The following is a 17,290-nucleotide window of genomic DNA, read 5'->3' on the forward strand; positions in this document are numbered from 1 at the left end:
CACACACCTATCTATTTACAATTAATTGTTCGCGAATCGTCGAGAATAGTCGAAGGTCAAATGAATCCATGCAAATAGTTCAAAAATTTTGAGACTCAACAATACAGACTTTGCTTATACTGTTGGAAACATATAAAAATGTATTCGATTATAAACGTTCCATATTAATTGATTTCGTTGCGAGGTTTTGACCTCTATATGAGACATTTTTCAAAGACTGTATTCGATTTTTAAAAACAACCATAACCTTTATTTTATCGATAAAGGTTTAAAAATATTACGACGATTATCAAATAATGATAATCAAAATATAGCGTTCTCACACGACCATTACATAATGGTTTACAATAATATTACACAACAATATATGTCTTCAAATGCAGTTTTCAAACAATATTATACAAGCATGGACTCCAAATCTTGTCCTTAATTTAGTATGCAACAGCGGAAGCTTTTAACAATTACCCGAGAATAAACATGCTTATAACGTCAACAAAAATGTTGGTGAGTTATAGGTTTAACCTATATATTTATCAATCGTAATAATAGACCACAAGATTTCATATTTTCATTTTTTGTAAACATCATCCCATACATAGAGATAAAAATCATTCATATGGTGAACACCTGGTAACCGACATTTACAAGATGCATATAAGAATATCCCCATCATTCCGGGACATCCATCAGACATGATATAAAAAATCAAAGTACTAAAGCATCCGCTACAACGGATGGGGTTTGTTGGGCCCAATAGATCTATCTTTAGGATTCGCGTCAATTAGTAGACTGGTTTACTAATTCTTAGGTTACCAAGCAAAAAGGGGCATATTCGGATTCGGTCATTCAACCATAGAAATTAGTTTCACGTACTTGTGTCTATTTTGTAAAAAATTTATAAAGCTGCATGTATTCTCATCCTAAAAATATTAGATTTTAAAAGTGGGACTATCACTCACTTTCACAGATTTTTGCTTCGTCGTGAAGTAAGACTTGGCCACGGGTTGATTCACGAACCTATAACAAATATGTACATATATATCAAAATATGATCAAAATATATTTACAACATTTTTATTACGTTTTAATGATTTGAGTTTGTTAAGTTAGCAGTCCTCGTTAGTAACCTACAACTAGTTGTCCACAGTTAGATGTACAGAAATAAAGCAATATATATTATCTCGAATCAATCCATGGCCCAGTGTCTACAAGTCTCAGACTCGATCACAACTCAAAGTATATATATTAATTTGGAATCAACCTCAACTCTGTATAGCTAACTACATCATTACTGCATATAGAGTGTCTATGGTTGTTCCAAATAATATATATAGATGGGTCGATATGATATGTCAAAATATTGTATTCGTGTCTATGGTATCCCAAGATTACATAATATATGTTAGATTACATGTATAATACAATATAAGTTAGTTAAGTTATGATTTGTATAGATTTGTTACAAATTTCACGTAGCTACAACAAGCAAAATTATCCAATCTTGTTTTACCCATAATTTCTTCGTTTTAAATCCGTTTTGATTGATTCAAGTTGCTATGGTTTCATAATGAACCTAAATTTATGAAACTAAATAGAAGAAGTATAAGTTTATAGTCAGAAATACAGGTTAAGAGTAAATATTGTAAGAGGTAGTCATTTTAGTCGAAAGAACGATGTCTTGATGACCATTTTGAAAAACATACTACCACTTTGAGTTTAACCATGACTTTTGGATATAGTTTCATGTTCATTAGAAAAATAATTTTCCCAGAAGTACAACTTTTAAATCAAATTTTATCACAGTTTTTAATTAACTAACCCAAAACAACCCGAGGTGTTACTACAACGGCGTATGTCTAGTTTTACGGTATTTTTCGTGTTTCCAGGTTTTAGTTCATTAAGTTAGCATATCATATAGATATAGAACATGTGTTTAGTTGATTTTAAAAGTCAAGTTAGAAGGATTAACTTTTGTTTGCGAACAAGTTTAGAATTAACTAAACTATGTTCTAGTGGTTACAAGTTTAAACCTTCGAATAAGATAGCTTTATATATATGATTTGAATGATGTTATGAGCATCATTACTACCTCAAGTTTTTTTGGATAAACCTATTGGAAATGAGAAAAATAGATCTAGCTTCAAAGGATCGTTGGATGGCTTGAAAGTTCTTGAAGTAGAATCATGACACAAAAACAAGTTCAAGTAAGATTTCCACTCGAAATAAGATTGTTATAGTTATAGAAATTGAATCAAAGTTTGAATATGAGTATTACCTTGTATTAGAAAGATATCTTACTGTAAATAATAAATATTTCTTGAGTTTGGATGATCACTCAAAATGGATTTGCAAGATTGGAAGTAAGCTAGCAAACTTGGAAGTGTTCTTGATGTGTTCTTGATCAAGCTTTGTTATGATGTTTATAGCTTAGTTTAGATGATCAAAACTTGCTGAATTGATGGAGGTTTTTGTGTTCTTGAATGAGTAGGAGATTAGAGAGAGATTAGAGGTAATCAAATTTGAAATGAAATGGATATGAGTGTGTGCATAATGGCGTGACAAATGGATGGATATATACAAAATTAGTTTGTAATCTAGCTTAATAATTTGGCATAAGAAGTTAATAAATGTTTAAAGGTGTTTCCCACATGTTTTTAACTCATTCATGGCTGCTAATAATGGATGATTAGATGTATATATACCAATAGTAAATACATCTAGAAGCTGAGTATTGTACGAGTACGAATACGGATGAATACGAGTAGAATTGTTGATGAAAATGAATGAGGATGTAATTGTAAGCATTTTTGTTAAGTAGAAGTACTTTTAAAAGTGTTTTTAAGTCTTTTAAAAGTGTATGAATACATATTAAAACACTACATGTATATACATTTTAACTGAGTCGTTAAGTCAACGTTAGTCGTTACATGTAAGTGTTGTTTTGAAACCTTTAAGTTAACGATCTTGTTAAATGTTGTTAACCCATTGTTTATTATATGTAATTAGATGTTAAATTATTAAATTATCATGATATTATGATGTATTAATATATCTTAATACGATATATATACCTTTAAATGTAGTTACAACGATAATCGTTACATATATGTCTCGTTTCGAAATCCTTAAGTTAGTAGTCTTGTTTTACATATGTAGTTCATTGTTAACATACTTAATGATATAAATAATTATCATTTTATCATGTTAAATATAGTGTAACAATATCTTAATATGATACATATGTACTTAGTAAGATGTTGTCATAACGATAATCGTTATATATATCGTTTCGAGTTTCTTAATTCAATAGTCTCATTTTATGTATATAACCTATTGTTAATATACCTAGTGAGATACTTACCTATCATAATATCATGTTAACTATATATATATGTCCATATATATATCAACAGATAATTTTTACAAGTTTTAACGTTCGTGAATCGCCGGTCAACTTGGGTGGTCAATTGTCTACATGAAACTCATTTCAAATAATCAAGTCTTAACAAGTTTGATTGCTTAACATGTTGAAAACATTTAATCATATAAATATACCAATTTCATTATATATATATATATATATATATATATATATATATATATATATATATATATATATATATATATATATATATACACACACATGGAAAAGTTCAGGTCACTACAGTACCTACCCGTTAAATAAATTTCGTCCCGAAATTTTAAGCTGTTGAAGGTGTTGACGAATCTTCTGGAAATAGGTACGGGTATTTCAGCTTCATTTGATCTTCATGCTCCCAGGTGAACTCGGGTCCACTACGAGCATTCCATCGAACCTTGACGATTGGTATCTTATTTTGCTTGAGCCTTTTAACCTCACAATCCATTATCTCGACGGGTTCTTCAATGAATTGTAGTTTTTCATTGATTTTAATTTCGTCTAAAGGAATAGTGAGATCTTCTTTAGCTTAGCACTTCTTCAAATTTGAGACGTGAAAGGTATTATGTACATTGGCGAGTTGTTGAGGTAATTCAAGTCGGTAGGCTACTGGTCTGACACGATCTAAAATCTTGAATGGTCCAATGTATCTTGGATTTAGTTTCCATCGTTTATCAAATCGAACAACGCCTTTCCAAGGAGAAACCTTAAGCATGACCATCTCTCCAATTTTAAATTCTATATCTTTCCTTTTAAGGTCCGCGTAGCTCTTTTGTCGACTCTGAGCGGTTTTCAACCGTTGTTGAATTTGGATGATTTTCTCTGTAGTTTCTTGGATTATCGCTGGACCCATAATCTGTCTATCCCCCAATTCATTCCAACAAATTGGAGATCTTCACTTTCTACCATAAAGTTCTTTGAACGGTGCCATTTCGATACTCGAGCGGTAACTGTTGTTGTAGGAAAATTCTGCTAATGGTAGATGTCAATCCCAACCGTTTCCAAAATCAATAACACATGCTCGTAGCATGTCTTCAAGAGTCTGTATCGTCCTTTCACTCTGCCCATCGGTTTGTGGATGATAGGCAGTACTTATGTCTAGACGAGTTCCCAATGCTTATTGTAATGTCTGCCAAAACCTTGAAACAAATCTGCCATCTCTATCAGAGATAATAGGGTTTGGTATTCCATGTATAGAGACAACTTCCTTCAAGTATAATCTCTCCAACTTCTCCATTTTTTCATCTACTCTCATTGGCAGAAAGTGTGCTGACTTGGTGAGACGATCGACTATTACCCAAATAGTATCATAACCACTTGCAGTCCTTGGCAATTTAGTAATAAAATCCATGGTAATGTTTTCCCATTTCCATTCCGGGATTTCAGGTTGTTGAAGTAGACCTGATGGTTTTTGATGTTCCGCTTTGACCTTAGAACACGTCAAACATTCTCCCACATATCTAGCAATATCGGCTTTCATACCCGGCCACCAAAAGTGCTTCTTGAGATCTTTGTACATCTTTCCCGCTCCGGGATGTATTGAGTATCTAGTTTTATGTGCTTCCTTAAGTACCATTTCTCTCACTTCTCCAAACTTTAGTACCCAAATTCTTTTAGCCCTATACCGGGTTCCGTCTTCCCGAATATTAGGATGTTTCTCCGATCCTTTGGGTATTTCATTCTTTAAACTTCCCTCTTTTAAAACTCCCTGTTGCGCCTCCTTTATTTGAGTAGTAAGGTTAGTATGAATAATTATATTCATAGCTTTTACTCGCATAGGTTCTCTATCCTTTCTGCTCAAGGCGTATCACATTTGCCTTCCCCGGGTGGTAACGAATCTCAAAGTCATAATCATTCAATAGTTCAATCCACCTACGCTGTCTCATGTTCAGGTGTTTTTGATTAAATATATGTTGGAGACTTTTATGGTCGGTATATGTAATACTGTTGACCCCATATAAGTAGTGCCTCCAAGTCTTTAATGCAAAAACAACATCGCTCAATTCCAAATCGTGACTCGTATAATTTTGCTCGTGAATCTTCAATTGTCTGGACGTATAAGCAATTACCTTCGTTCGTTGCATTAATACACAGCTGAGGCATTGCTTTGAGGTGTCACAATATATCACAAAATCATTATTCCCTTCAGGTAATGACAATATAGGTGCCGTAGTTAACTTTTTCTTCAACAATTGAAACGCTTTCTCCTGCTCATCCTTCCATTCAAATTTCTTCCCTTTATGCGTTAATGCAGTCAAGGGTTTTGCTATTTTGGAAAAATCTTGGATGAACTTTTGTAGTAACCAGCCAGTCCTAAAAATTGGTGTATATGCTTCAGAGTTTTAGGGGTTTCCCACTTTTCAATGGTTTCAATCTTTGCTAGATCCACCTGAATACCTTCTTTGTTCACTATGTGTCCGAGGAATTGAACTTCTTCCAACCAAAATGCACACTTTGAAAACTTAGCGTACATTTTTTCTTTCCTCAACAAATCTAGCACTTTTCTCAAATTTTCTTCGTGTTCTTGATCATTCTTTAAGTAAATAAGTATGTCATCAATGAAAACAATGTCAAACTTGTCAAGGTATGGTCCACACACTCGGTTCATAATGTAGTGACCCGAACTTTTCCATGTTTATATATATATTAAATGAAATTGTTATTTATATGATTAAGTGTTTCCAACATGTTAAGCAATCAAACTTGTTAAGACTTGATTAATTGAAATAGGTTTCATATAGACTATTGACCACCCAAGTTGACCGGTGATTCACGAACGTTAAAGCTTGTAAAAACTATATGATGACATATATATAGATATATATATATAGTTAACATGATATTATGATAAGTAAACATATCATTAAGTATATTAATAATGAACTAAATATGTAAAAACAAGACTACTAACTTAAGGATTTCGAAACGAGACATATATGTAACGATTATCATTGTAACGACATTTAAATGTATATATACCTTATTAAGATATATTAATATATCATGATATTATGATAATATAATAATTTAACATCTCATTAGATATAATAAACAATGGGTTAACAACATTTAACAAGATCGTTAACCTAAAGGTTTCAAAACAACACTTACATGTAACGACTAACGATGACTTAATGACTCAGTTAAAATGTATTTACATGTAGTGTTTTAATATGTATTCATACACTTTTGAAAGACTTCAAGACACTTATAAAAGTACTTCTACTTAACAAAAATACTTACAATTACATCCTCATTCATTTTCATCAACAATTCTACTCGTATGCACTCGTATTTGTACTCATACAATACACAGCTTCTAAATGTATTTACTGTTAGTATATACACTCCAATGATCAGCTTTTAGCAGCCCATGTGAGTCACCTAACCATGTGAGAACCATAATTTAACATCTAGTATGAAATATCTCACAAAATAACAAACTAATGGAGCCTATATGATGAGGCAACATTCACGTGAATGAGGAAACACCAACACACTTTCATTTTCAATTTTTTATGCATCAAACTACTCTCTCTCAAGTGTTCTTCCATTGTTCTAAGTTTTCTTCATCATATTCATCAAAATCTAGCTCAATCTAGTTCATAAATCCATACATAAACCAAGTTATAAAATAACTACTCAAGAACACACCAACAACACTTCCAAGTTTGCTAGCTTACTTCCAATCTTGCAAATCCACTTTGAGTGATCATCCAACCTCAAGAAATATTTCTTTTTTGCAGTAAGATATCTTCCTAATACAAGGTAATACTCATATTCAAACTTTGATTCAATTTCTATAACTTTAACAATCTTATTTCAAATGAAAATCTTACTTGAACTTGTTTTCGTGTCACGATTCTACTTCAAGAACTTTCAAGCCATCCAAGGATCCTTTGAAGCTAGATCTATTTTTCTCATTTCCAGTAGGTTTATCCACAATACCTGAGTTAGTAACAATGTTCATAACATCATTCGATTCATATATATAAAACTACCTTATTCGAAGGTTTAAACTTGTAATCACTAGAACATAGTTTAGTTAATTCTAAACTTATTCGCAAACAAAAGTTAATCCTTCTAACTTGACTTTTAAAATCAACTAGACACATGTTATATATCTATATGATATGCTAACTTAATGATTTAAAACCTGAAAACACAAAAAACACCGTAAAACCGGATATACGCCGTCGTAGTAGCACCGCGGGCTGTTTTGTGTTAGTTAATTAAAAACTATTATAAACTTTTATTTAAAAGGTGTTCTTCTGGTAAAATGATTTTTCTTATGAACATGAAACTATATCCAAAAATCATGGTTAAACTCCAAGTGAAAGTATGTTTTCCGAAATGGTCATCTAGACGTCGTTCTTTCGACTGAAATGACTACCTTTACAAAAATGACTTGTAACCTGTATTTCTGAATATAAACTTATACTTTTTCTGTTTAGATTTATAAACTTAAGTTCAATATGAAACCATAGCAACTTGATTCACTCAAAACGGATTTAAAACGAAGAAGTTATGGGTAAAACAAGATTGGATAATTTTTCTTGTTGTAGCTACGTAAAAATTGGTAACAAATCTATATTAATTATATCCTAGCTAACTCATATTGTATTACATATATTCCAATATATTATGTAATCTTGGGATACCATAGACACGTATGTAAATGTTTTGACATATCATATCGACCCATGTATATATATTATCTGGAACAACCATAGATACTCTATATGCAGTAATGTTGGAGTTATCTATACAGGGTTGAGGTTGATTCCAAAAATATATATACTTTGAGTTGTGATCTAGCCTGAGACGTGTATACATTGGGTCTTGGATTGATTCAAGATAATATATATCAATTTATTTCTGTACATCTAACTTTGGACAACTAGTTGTAGGTTACTAACGAGGACAAGTGACTTAATAAACTTAAAACATCAAAATGTATTATAAATGTTGTAATTATATTTTGAACATACTTTGATATATATGTACATATTTGTTATAGGTTCGTGAATCGACCAGTGGCCAAGTCTTACTTCCCGACGAAGTAAAAATCTGTGAAAGTGAGTTATAGTCCTACTTTTAAAATCTAATATTTTGGGATGAGAATACATGCAGTTTTGAAAATGATTTACAAAATAGACATAAGTATTGAAACTACATTCTATGTTGAATCGTTATACCGGATATCGCCCTTGTTGAACTTGGTAACCTAAGAATTGGTGTTTATTATAATTGCCACCAATTGACGCGAATCCTGAAGATAGATCTATGGGCCATTGACAAGCCCCAGTCAGAGAATTTGAAATGCTTTAGTACTTCGATATTTATATATTGGGATATTATAGATGCATTTGTTAATGTCGGTTACCAAGTGTTCAATCATACGAATGATTTTTATGCAGAATGCATGTTATTGAAAGATGAAATCTTGTGGTCTATTATTACAATTTGATATATATAGGTTAAACCTATAACTCACCAACATTTTTGTTGACGTTTAAAGCATGTTTATTCTCAGGTGATTATTAAGAGCTTCCGCTGTTGCATGCTAATATATGGACAAGATTTGGAGTCAGCTTGCTTGTACAATATTATTTAAAACTGCATTCGAAATTTACTTTGTTGTAACATATTAATATTGTAAACCAATATGTATTGGTAGTGTGTAAGTGTGATATTTTTAGATTATCATTTCTGATAATCTAGGTGGTGTCCTTTTAACCTTGTCGATAAAATAAATGTTATGGTTTGTTTTAAAAACGAATGCAGTCTTTGAAAAACGTCTCATATAGAGGTCAAAACCTCGCAACGAAATCAATTAATATGGAATGTTTATAATCAATATGAACGGGGCATTTCAGTTGGTATTCGAGCGTTGGTCTTAGAGAACCAAAAATTTGCATTAGTGTGTCTTATCGAGTTTGTTAGGATACATTAGTGAGTCTGAGCTTCGACCGTGTTTTCTTTAAAAACGATTGCTTAATACTTTTGTTGGAAACTATATATTATTAACATGTAAATATTATGTGATATATTAACCTCTTATTGTGTTTGATATTGTGTGATAGATGTCTATCACTAGTACAAATCCCATCGACTCACCTAATAATAATGAAGAGTCGAATATAATTTGGAAAGATTCACAAATTCCCGAAGAAGAACCGGAAGTGGAGGAACCGGAAGAAGAGGAACCGGAAGAAGAGGAACCAGAAGAGGAGGAACCGGAAGAGGAGGAACCGGAAGAAGAAGAGGTTTCAGAGGAAGAAATATTGATACCCACAGTAAATCAATTAAATAGAAGAAAATCCTCAACCAATGGACCAAAGTTAAAAATGGTCAATGGTGTTTCCGTCAAGGAAGCAAAATATTGGGAAGATTACCAATTTTCCGATGAATCGAATCCCGATGAGGATTTCAATGATGTTATAGAAATTACCTCGACCCAATTTAATAAAGCAAAAGAAAATAATAAGGGAAAAGGTATAAAAATAGAGAAACCTGATTCCAACCCCGATGAACTTTATATGTATCGGCAACGTCCGTATTTCCTAAATTGTAACAATAACCCGGGAACCTCTAAACCACCAGGTTTTTCTAAACCGTTGTGGAAAACGACGGCTCGTATTAGAGGAACACCATATATCCCTAGAAAATTAGGAAAACGAACCAAGTCCGAAGAAGAAGAAACCAGTGATTCAGATTAGAGGGTTGTAATCATGTTGTGTATTATATGTATTGTAGTGTGCTTGTACTTTTATGTTCTATGTAAAAATTGCTTGTATTGTTTGTTAATTATCATTTACGAATCTAATCCTTGTCTATTTTACAGTATAAAAACAAAATGGACGTTAAGGGTAGACAACCGAATAATTTAGAAGACCTACCAGAGGATATGATTGAGGTAATCTTGTCTAGAGTCGGTTAGAATTCATCAACACATTTAATTATGGCGAAATTAACTTGTCAAACATTTGAAAGACTTTCCAGGCATGCCTTATTATATAACAGGCTTTCCTTTGAAAGATGGGGTATATCACATTGGGGAGACTTTAAGTTACGCCAAGTTTTCTTTAAGGCATTTAGTGCGGGAAACCCAGATGCAATTTTACACTACAGGTTACGAACCTATTTTGACTCAACATATCCCAACATAGGACTCCGTTCTTTAGAAAGAGCTTCTAACATGCAACATAAAGAAGCATGCTATGCTTACGGGTTAATAATGTTCGTTTCTCATCAAATTGAGAAAAAGAACATTGGGTTGAAACTTTTAAATAAAACATTCTCACAAGTGACGGACTCAGTAGTTGGGGTAAGAAAAAAGGTTTTTATATTGCTACGAGGCTGTTGGGCATTACGAAACCCTCGTCCTTTTGATGACATTACAACATGGTGCCTATCCAATGGTCATAACGGTTACTTTCCACAAGACCAAGGATGGGAAGTCGTCTTAGTAAAACCAGAATGCATGACTTGTTTCTGGACTTATGAATTGCGTGCCTTTATTTCCTTTGCTGAACAACTTGCGTATTAACTAGAATTGCCTTTATAGCTACCGATTAGCAAAGTTATTATGTGCTATATTTCATTCTATATGTATAATAGCAGTATTGTAAGTTTGTAAAATATTGTATAAAGTTTGAACGCGAAATATTATTGTAATAAGTTTTTCATATAGAATCGTAGTAGTTGAATTGTATAATAGCTACTAAGTATGAACTTAACGGGTAGCTACTACCCGAATTAAAACTATAAAATGCTAATATGATGAAAAAGCTTTTATAAATAAGTTCATATTATGCTACGAAATACTATTGACTATTCATAAATTCTATATGATTAACTCAATTCTTTTGGGCTATTTTTGAAGGAAATAGCACCGGCAACTCGTCAGAATTTGAACATGAGTGAGGAAGACTTCCGTGTTTTTCTTGCAGCAAACATAGCCGCAGTACAGGCTTGGATGCAAAATAATAATAACTCTGGATCTAGCAGTGGAACTAATTCCACAAAAAATCGTGTAGGATGCTCCTACAAAGAATTCACTGCCTGCAAACCTTTGAATTTGATGGAACCGAAGGACCAATTGGATTGAAACGGTGGACCGAGAAATTCAAATCGGTGTTTGCCATAAGTAAGTGTACTGAAGAGGACAAAGTTAAGTACGCTACGCATATCTTCACAGGTACTGCGTTAACGTGGTGGAACACCTATCTTGAACAGGTAGGACAAAATGCTGCTTACGCACTACCGTGGTCAACATTCAAGCAACTGATGAATGAGCAGTACCGTCCTAGAAACGAAGTCAATAAGCTCAAGGTAGAGCTTAGAGAGTTACGAACACAAGGGTTTGACATTACCACATATGAACGACGATTCACAGAGTTGTGCCTATTGAAATGTCCCGTTCTTATTGATTAAAAACGTTCCATATTAATTGATTTCGTTGCGAGGTTTTGACCTCTATATGAGACGTTTTTCAAAGACTGCATTCATTTTAAAACAAACCATAACCTTTATTTCATCAATAAAGGTTTAAAAATCTTTACGTAGATTATCAAATAATGATAATCTAAAATATCCTGTTTACACACGACCATTACATAATGGTTTACAATACAAATATGTTACAATAAAATAAGTTTCTTGAATGCAGTTTTTACACAATATCATACAAGCATGGACTCCAAATCTCGTCCTTATTTAAGTATGCTACAGCAGAAGCTCTTAATAATCACCTGAGAATAAACATGTTTAAAACGTCAACAAAAATGGTGGTGAGTTATAGGTTTAACCTATATATATCAAATCATAATAATAGACCACAAGATTTCATATTTCAATACACATCCCATACATAGAGATAAAAATCATTCATATGGATTGAACACCTGGTAACCGACATTCACAATATGTATATAAGAATATCCCCATCATTCCGGGATCCTCCTTCGGACATGATATAAATTTCGAAGTACTAAAGCATCCGGTACTTTGGATGGGGCTTGTTGGGCCCGATAGATCTATCTTTAGAGTTCGCATCAATTAGGGTGTATGTTCCCTAATTCTTAGATTACCAGACTTAATAAAAAGGGGCATATTCGATTTTGATAATTCAACCATAGAATGTAGTTTCACGTACTTGTGTCTATTTTGTAAATCATTTATAAAACCTGCATTTATTCTCATCCCAAAAATATTAGATTTTAAAAGTGGGACTATAACTCACTTTCACATATTTTTACTTCGTCGGGAAGTAAGACTTGGCCACTGGTTGATTCACGAACCTATAACAATATATACATATATATCAAAGTATGTTCAAAATATATTTACAACACTTTTAATATATTTAGATGTTTTAAGTTTATTAAGTCAGCTGTGCTCGTTAGTAACCTACAACTAGTTGTCCACAGTTAGATGTACAGAAATAAATCGATAAATATTATCTTGAATCAATCCACGACCCAGTGTATACGTATCTCAGTATTGATCACAACTCAAACTATATATATTTTGGAATCAACCTCAACCCTGTATAGCTAACTCCAACATTCACATATAGAGTGTCTATGGTTGTTCCGAAATATATATAGATGTGTCGACATGATAGGTCGAAACATTGTATACGTGTCTATGGTATCTCAAGATTACATAATATACAATACAAGTTGATTAAGTTATGGTTGGAATAGATTTGTTACCAATTTTCACGTAGCTAAAATGAGAAAAATTATCCAATCTTGTTTTACCCGTAACTTCTTCATTTTAAATCCGTTTTGAGTGAATCAAATTGCTATGGTTTCATATTGAACTCTATTTTATGAATCTAAACAGAAAAAGTATAGGTTTATAGTCAGAAAAATAAGTTACAAGTCATTTTTGTAAAGGTAGTCATTTCAGTCGAAAGAACGACGTCTAGATGACCATTTTAGAAAACATACTTCCACTTTGAGTTTAACCATAATTTTTGGATATAGTTTCATGTTCATAATAAAAATCATTTTCTCAAAATAACAACTTTTAAATCAAAGTTTATCATAGTTTTTAATTAACTAACCCAAAACAGCCCGCGGTGTTACTACGACGGCGTAAATCCGGTTTTTCGGCGTTTTTCGTGTTTCCAGGTTTTAAATCATTAAGTTAGCAAATCATATAGATATAGAACATGTTTTTAGTTGATTTTAAAAGTCAAGTTAGAAGGATTAACTTTTGTTTGCGAACAAGTTTAGAATTAACTAAACTATGTTCTAGTGATTACAAGTTTAAACCTTCGAATAAGATAGCTTTATATGTATGAATTTAATGATGTTATGAACATCATTACTACCTTAAGTTCCTTGGATAAACCTACTGGAAAATAGAAAAATGGATCTAGCTTCAACGGATCCTTGGATGGCTTGAAGTTCTTGAAGCAGAATCATGACACGAAAACAAGTTCAAGTAAGATCATCACTTGAAATAAGATTGTTATAGTTATAGAAATTGAACCAAAGTTTGAATATGATTATTACCTTGTATTAGAATGATAACCTACTGTAAGAAACAAAGATTTCTTGAGGTTGGATGATCACCTTACAAGATTGGAAGTGAGCTAGCAAACTTGAAAGTATTCTTGATTTTATGTAACTAGAACTTGTAGAATTTATGAAGAACACTTAGAACTTGAAGATAGAACTTGAGAGAGATCAATTAGATGAAGAAAATTGAAGATTGAAAGTGTTTGTAGGTGTTTTTAGTCGTTGGTGTATGGATTAGATATAAAGGATATGTACTTTTGTTTTCATGTAAATAAGTCATGAATGATTACTCATATTTTTATAATTTTATGAGATATTTCATGCTAGTTGCCAAATGATGGTTCCCACATGTGTTAGGTGACTCACATGGGCTGCTAAGAGCTGATCATTGGAGTGTATATACCAATAGTACATACATCTAAAAGCTGTGTATTGTACGAGTACGAATACTGGTGCTTGCGAGTAGAATTGTTGATGAAACTGAATGAGGATGTAATTGTAAGAATTTTTGTTAAGTAGAAGTATTTGGATAAGTGTATTGAAGTCTTTCAAAAGTGTATAAATACATATTAAAACACTACATGTATATACATTTTAACTGAGTCGTTAAGTCATCGTTAGTCGTTACATGTAAGTGTTGTTTTGAAACCTTTAGGTTAACGATCTTGTTAAATGTTGTTAACCCAATGTTTATAATATCAAATGAGATTTTAAATTATTATATTATCATGATATTATCATGTATGAATATCTCTTAATATGATATATATACATAAATGTCTTTACAACGATAATCGTTACATATATGTCTCGTTTAAAAATCATTAAGTTAGTAGTCTTGTTTTTACATATGTAGTTCATTGTTAATATACTTAATGATATGTTTACTTATCATAGTATCATGTTAACTATATATATATCCATATATATGTCATCATATAGTTTTTACAAGTTTTAACGTTCGTGAATCACCGGTCAACTTGGGTGGTCAATTGTCTATATGAAACATATTTCAATTAATCAAGTCTTAACAAGTTTGATTGCTTAACATGTTGGAAACATTTAATCATGTAAATATTAATCTCAATTAATATATATAAACATGGAAAAGTTCGGGTCACTACACCTATTATTTCCAGGAATGTTCGAAGATGAAGAGGAGAAGATCGACGCGTTTATAAAAGGGTTACTAGTAAGGATTCAAGAAGATGTGAGTTCACACGAGCCCGCTTCCATACAAAAGGCAAGTCGAATGGCTCATAAACTCATAAATCAGATTGAGGGAAGAATTACATCTAGAAACAAGTCATGCATTCTGGTTTTACTAGGACTACTTCCCATCCTTGGTCTTGTGGAACATAACCGTTATGGCCGTTGATAAGATAGCGTGTTGTAACGTCATCAAAGGGACGAGGGTTACGTAATGTCCAACAGTCCCGTAACAATCTAAAAACCTCATTTCTTACCCTAATTACCGACTCCGTCACTTGTGGGAACATTTTTTTTAATAGTTGTAGCCCGATGTTCTTGTTCTCACTTTGGTGAGAATCGAACATTACTAACCCGTAAGCATAACATGCTTCTTTATGTTGCATGTTAGCCGCTTTTTTTAAATCACGAAGTCCTATATTCGGATATATTGAGTCAAAATAATTTCTTAACCCGTTGCGTAAAATAGCATTTGGGTTCCCCGCAATATATGCGTCAAAGTAAACACATCGTAACTTATGGATTTCCCAATGTGATATCCCCCATCTTTCGAACGAAAGCCTTTTATAAACCAAGGCATTCTTGGGACGTTCTTCGAATGTCTTACAAACTAATCTCGCCTTAAATAGTTGTGCCGAGGAATTCTGAACAACTCTAGATAAGATTTCATCAATCATGTCTCCGGGTAGGTCTCTTAAAATATTGGGTTGTCTATCCATTTTGTGTTTTTAAACTGTAAAATAGACAAGACTTAGATTCATAAAAAAATACTTATTAATACAAGTAATTTTTACATATATCATAAAGCATAAGCACACTATATTACATATATTACACCACACGAATACAACTATCTTATTCCAACTCGCTCGTTTCTTCTTCTTCGGTTTTGGTTCGTTTTGCCAAGTTTCTAGGGATATATGATGTTCCCCTAATACGAGCCGTCATTTTCCACATTGGTTTAGAAAAACCTGGTGGTTTAGAGGTTCCTGGGTTATTGCCACAACTTAAGAAATACGGGTGTTGACGATACATATAAAGTTCATCGGGTTTGGAATCAAATTTCTCTATTTTTATGCCCTTTCCCTTATTGTTCTCTTTTGCCTTATTAAATTGTGTTGGGGTAATTTCTATAACATCATCGGAATCCTTGTCGGGATCCGATTCATCGGAGAATTGGTAATCCTCCCAATACTTTGCTTCCTTGGCGGAAACACCATTGACCATAATTAACTTTGGTCGGTTGGTTGAGGATTTTCTTCTACTTAACCGTTTTATTATTTCCCCCACTGGTTCTATTTCTTCTTCCGGTTCCGATTCTTCTTCCGGTTCCGATTCTTCTTCCGGTTCTGACTCTTCTTCCGGTTCCTCTTCGGGAACTTGTGAATCAGTCCACGAATCATTCCAATTTACATTTGACTCTTCATTATTATTAGGTGAGTCAATGGGACTTGTTCTAGAGGTAGACATCTATCACATAATATCAAACAAATTAAAAGATTAATATATCACATAATATTCACATGTTAAAAATATATAGTTTCCAACAAAATTTGTTAAGCAATCATTTTTCAAGTAAACACGGTCGAAGTCCAGACTCACTAATGCATCCTAACAAACTCGATAAGACACACTAATGTAAAATTCTGGTTCTCTAAGACCAACGCTCGGATACCAACTGAAATGTCCCGTTCATATTGATTATAAACGTCCCATATTAATTGATTTCGTTGCGAGGTTTTGACCTCTATATGAGACGTTTTTCAAAGACTGCATTTATTTTTAAAACAACCATAACCTTTATTTTATCAATAAAGGTTTCAAAAGTATTACGTAGATTATCAAATAATGATAATATAAAATATACTATTTACACACGACCATTACATAATGGTTTACAATAGAAATATATTACATCGACATATGTTTCTTGAATGCAGTTTTTACACAATATCATACAAACATGGACTCCAAATCTTGTCCTTATTTTAGTATGCAACAGCGGAAGCTCTTAGTATTCACCTGAGAATAAACATGCTTTAAACGTCAACAAAAATATTGGTGAGTTATAGGTTTAACCTATATAGATATCAAATCATAACAATAGACCACAAGATTTCATATT

The sequence above is a fragment of the Rutidosis leptorrhynchoides genome, chromosome 11 (genome assembly GCF_046630445.1).
Source record: "Rutidosis leptorrhynchoides isolate AG116_Rl617_1_P2 chromosome 11, CSIRO_AGI_Rlap_v1, whole genome shotgun sequence".
NCBI classification, from domain to species: Eukaryota; Viridiplantae; Streptophyta; class Magnoliopsida; order Asterales; family Asteraceae; genus Rutidosis; species Rutidosis leptorrhynchoides.